At 40.4% G+C, this 5,025-nt stretch overlaps 1 long non-coding RNA gene across 1 annotated transcript; it reads left to right on the top strand.

Annotated features, from left to right (window-relative positions):
• Positions 1 to 452: 452 nt before the first annotated feature.
• On the top strand, positions 453 to 4,789 carry LOC112843362 (uncharacterized). Its single transcript, XR_003215685.1, has 2 exons — positions 453 to 1,372; positions 3,156 to 4,789. It is a non-coding gene; the product is annotated as an uncharacterized LOC112843362 (long non-coding RNA).
• Positions 4,790 to 5,025: the final 236 nt, after the last annotated feature.

Here is a 5,025-nt window from a genome sequence, read left to right as displayed (position 1 = left end):
TTTTTATAGCGGCAACCCTTCCCATGAGTGATATGGGTAGACATTTCCACCTAGCCAGATCACCTTCTACTTTCTTTAAAAGTGGGATATGGTTTAATTTAGTTAGATCTGCAAGCTTGGGAGAAACATTAATACCTAAATATTTTATATTTCCCGATTGCAGTGGAGTAGAAGAGGAATTATGGAAGGAGCAATTAATCGGAAGGACTGTAGATTTTGACCAGTTAATTGAGTAATCTGATATTCTTGCAAAAGAGTTTATCAGTTCAATCACCCCAGAGATATTGGTTTGTGAATTTTGGAGAAAGAGTAACACATCATCCGCATAAAGGCTGATTTTATGTTCCACGTTCTTGCATTTTATGCCCTTAATTACTGAATTCTGTCTAATTGCTGCTGCTAGTGGTTCAATAAAAATTGCAAACAGTGAAGGGGAGAGTGGGCATTGTGGAATAAGGGGAATATTTTACTGCTACTTATGCTTATTATCATTATGATTGCATTAATTAACTTTGCATTAAGTCATGATCATTGCATTAAACCATATAATAATCACTTCATTGAAGCAGTTATTGAAGCTGCTGTCATTACATTAAAGTCTGTATTACAGGTGTTATCATAATTACATAATATTCTTTACACATTGCAATTTGGTGCTTATTAATGAGTTGTGGCTCAGTCAATTGATTAGAAGGTTGAAAGCTCCGTTGGGCGTGAATGTCCCGGCGAAACATGGAGTAAGTGTCTTGGAGCTATGGAAGGTTCAATGCATGCACGCCTACAAAACACATATAATACATTTAATCAAGAAACAGGCTTGAGGGAAGGCCTGAATGTATTCAGCTTCTTGTCGCATTTGAGTTTGCCCAGATACAGGTGACAGAAGAGGTGGCCAGATGACTACCATCCCCAAGGACCGTCTGGAGGGTGCAGCGAGTGGCCTTATATGGAAATTGTGATAGAAAACAGGAACTTCTATGTCTATTTTAGTTTATTAAAATGAATATTTACTGTAACTGACATATCATAATGTTTGTAAATGCATGAAGGGGCGTTAACCAACCCTGACGTTATAAAAGCAATCTGAAGTGTATTTTTGGGCGGAGTCCTACAACTGATGTTTGGCAGTTCGTACCTCCCCGCATGTGTATTCAATAAACTCTTCCGTTTGATTGCATCCTTCTGGGCCTTTGGTATTTTGTTTTGGATCTCAGTATTTCGAATCGGGACAGTTTTGGTGCCGTGACCCGGATATCTGAGTCCATTGACCTGGTTCTGAGGTTCTGGTGGAGAAAAACAGAGGCCAGAGGTGGTCAAGCAGGCAGACGGGACCCAGTGGTTCGGCTGAGTGTTCAGGGCCCTGACAAAAAAGGTAGGCACAGCCTGTTAAATCAAAATGTGCTGATTGAAATATTATATTCTAAATTTACTCAGCTAAATTACTGATGGATGTCTGTTTGAGTAATTGTTGAGAAATTGAAGCTTCATAAGATGTTGAAAAGGTCAAGCTTGATGTTCTTATGATAAAAGTGAGAAAGACAATAAGGTGTCTTTAGAATATTGAAGGTGAAATAAGTTAACATATTGAAGGTGAAATAACTTTAAAGTTCAGGGGTGGAGACCCCCCCTCTATCGGAGACGTCCTTTAGAGCCCGCTAAGGTTGCGGTCACTCCAGATTGACCATCTGCCGACGACTTGGGACCGCGGTATTAAAATTGGTTATGATCAGAGGATCATGTTGGTATAAAGTTATTGGTTCATAGAGAAAGTAATCTTGGACATAGAGGTCCGACAAACAAACCTTGGGTTGTGCAAGGTTTTCTCATGTGAGGCAGAATTTCAGGAAGCCAAGTGTTTGATAGGTTTTCTGAGAAAGTAATGTTGAGAAGAATAAATGTTGACGTTACTGAGTTAATGTTGATAAATGTCAGTGGATCTGCTGTGGTCCTGTAAAGAAACATTGCTGGTTGTGAGAAGTATTGAGTGAATATTTCTGAGTCTACTCTGAGTCAGTGCAGGCGTCAAGGTTGAGTGATTTGACACTGAATGTTGCGTGTATCACTGCCTGGCAGATACCCAGGTTTTGAAATAGTGTCGGATCCCATGATTTTCAGGTGATGAATTGCCTGACAATAGGAGTCAGAAAAGGACTTTTTGATGCTATATTTTGTGTGATTTGAGAAAGCTTGTGTTCGAATAGACACACACACACATTCATTGCAGCTGTTGGGTGTGAACAACTTCCTCTTTTAATTTTAAACTGCGACACATGTGTTCATTGAACTAGAACTTCAGCAGTGAATGAGACAGGATTTAGAATTTCAGAAAATAGAGTCAGAAACGGTTTTGTGGCTCTTGGTAAACTGATTTTGAAGGAAAAAATCAGTGTTTATTGTGCTGGAGTAACAGATCCGGCGTGGTCTGAAGTGTAGAATCAGCTGGGTGTACAGCATTGTTGATATTAACAGATCCGGCGTGGTCTGAAGTTTGGTGGATCCGCTGAGGTCCAGAAGAATAGTCAGTGCGGACTGCGTTGGTTTGAATGTTGATAAATGATCCATTTGATAAATTGCCCTGGGTCTGTCTCTGTGTGTGTGAGCTGTTGAGTAACAGCCTACGCAGTTAGAATTGGGTGCTGGTTACTTCCTCTTTTCAGTTTCGAAAAAGAAGAGTTTTGGTTTCACTTTAAAGTTTGATTACGTATTACTGGGTGAAACACGGTTTCACTTGTGATTAGGGAAATAATATGCTTACCTTTGGGTCTATGAAAATTGAATAACAGTGGGTGATCTCTGTGACAACATACAGTGTTGAGATACTGGATGTTGAATTGAAGATAGTGGATCTTGACGTTTTGTTTTTATTGATTTTAAAACCAGCAGAGAGTTTATATTTGCTCAGTCTTTTGACTGCCTGAGCTGACTTCCTCTTTCTCAGTGAACAGCTGTGTGCAGCTGAATTAAAGGACTGAGAGAACAGGGGGAGTGATTTTCAAGCTTTGTGCGTGTTTACACCAAAAGTGGCTGGTTTGGTGCATTCATGAGGTGAATGCAAGATTAACATTGTTGAGCTGATAATTGTGGTGGGCTTGGTGCATACTCCAGGTGAATCCAGTATTGACATTGCTGGGTTGACTATTGTGTTTCACCCCTAGAGTGAAAACAGAAACTGAAGCAGCTGAATGAAGACACACTGGGCCAGTAAGTGAACAGGAAGACCAGTGCAGAGATGAAAACATTGAAAGAGAACCACAGTGAGTGTTGCAAATGGATGATCATGTGCCAAGGAATATCCGGTTGGATGAAAGAGGATGTAAAGAGCATCCTAAAGTCTTTGCAAGATTTGCAACAGGAAAATAAGAAACTAGAGGGACAGATACAGACTCTGTCCATAAACAAAGAGGAACTGGAGCTCCTGAATGATGTACCATATGACACAGTGGAGAATCAACTAGCCGATGCAGTCAGGAGAACCACATGACTGCACCAAGAAAGCTGAAGCTGAAGAAAAGTCGGAGAGACCTGGAGACTTGAAGGGGCAACAGTCAGCTCAGAGAGCAGAAGAAATTGCACTGAGCAGGGCCCTGAGACTGGCTAAAGAAAAGAGAGCGAAGATATACACAGATTCAGCTTATGCATTTGGGGCAGCACACGTGGAGCCCGGTCAATGGAAGAGAGCAGGCTTCAGAGCGGCAACAAATGCTCACATTTCAAAGAAGAAAGAAATGGGAGGACTGGAAAAGGTCCTGGATGACCCAAACGAGGTCAGTATCATAAAATGCAAAGGATACTCTCAAGCAACCACATTGGTGGCACAAGGGAACCAGAAAGCAGATGAGGCTGCCAAGTAAGCAGCAGGCTACAAAGGAAAGCAGCAAATGGTGAGATGCCGGGGAAAAAAGAGTGAGTTCGGACGAAGAAGTCCGAGAAAAGGACACCTTGAGTTGAGCAAGGTGTTTAAATGACTCAGGATTTCAGAGAATCGAGTCAGCTGTGATCTTGAGTTCTAATGGTAAATTGATTTTAAAGGAAAATCAATGTTGACCATGTTGAAGTAATTGTGAAAATATTACTAGATGTGCTGTGATACAAGTGAAGAATAAGTTGTGTACATGGGGATACACAATTGTGTTGATATTGATGGATCGGCGGCAGTCCATGTGATAAGTTAATACTGGGTGCATTGAGACAAGAAACTGTTTTTAAATCAGCACTGGCGGCAGTGATATACATGTGCTGAAGATTACTGGACCCAGCGAGGTCCATTTGATGAAGTCCTTGGGTAGATAAATGACAGAAACAGTTTTTGAATCTTGTGTGAGAATTTTGAAGCACTGAGATTGAGTTTTCTCCGTGCTTGGTGCGCTGTGAGGACTTATCTGACGGTTATAAGTCCAAAGTTTATGCCTTGGAGGCCAAGAGTTGTGTGAAGAGAAGAACATGACTTAGAAAAGGACATTTATGGTCAGATTTTGTCTAAGATGGGGAGAATTGTCCGATATGGGTTTATTTTTTTTTCTTGTAAAAGGACAGACGCAGTTACTGGGTGTTGTCTACTACCTCTATTGTTTTTTGTTTTTATTTTAATAGAGGGAGTTTTATTAAACATGGACATGTCTAGAATTGGGCACTTTAAAATGATAACAGTGCACTTAAAAATCCTGTCAGGTGATTTTGTTTTGTGTTTTGATGAGCTAATAATCAGCTCTCTTTTTCTCATTTTTGTTCTAAGCAGGCCTGGAAGAGTGAATAACAGCGCTGTAAAAAATTTCCGGACAAACAAATATAAGGTGACTTTTCCAGATTACAATGGGTGGAGGAAAGGCTACCTGTGGGGACCTGATCAGATTGAAAGTCCCTGTCTAAAAGGATTGTAGCGACTCAATCCAGTCCAAAAGCATAAAGAACTAGTTTCCATTTTTGTGTGTGCTGTGAGAGTGATTAGAGGTTTCAATTGTTTTTCTTTGACTTGCTCTTTCTGATTATGAAAAGCATGTCCAAAATACTTGTATGAAAGCATATTTT

The sequence above is a fragment of the Oreochromis niloticus genome, linkage group LG20 (genome assembly GCF_001858045.2).
Source record: "Oreochromis niloticus isolate F11D_XX linkage group LG20, O_niloticus_UMD_NMBU, whole genome shotgun sequence".
Lineage (NCBI taxonomy): Eukaryota > Metazoa > Chordata > Actinopteri > Cichliformes > Cichlidae > Oreochromis > Oreochromis niloticus.
This window is presented reverse-complemented; position numbering and strand designations above follow the sequence as displayed.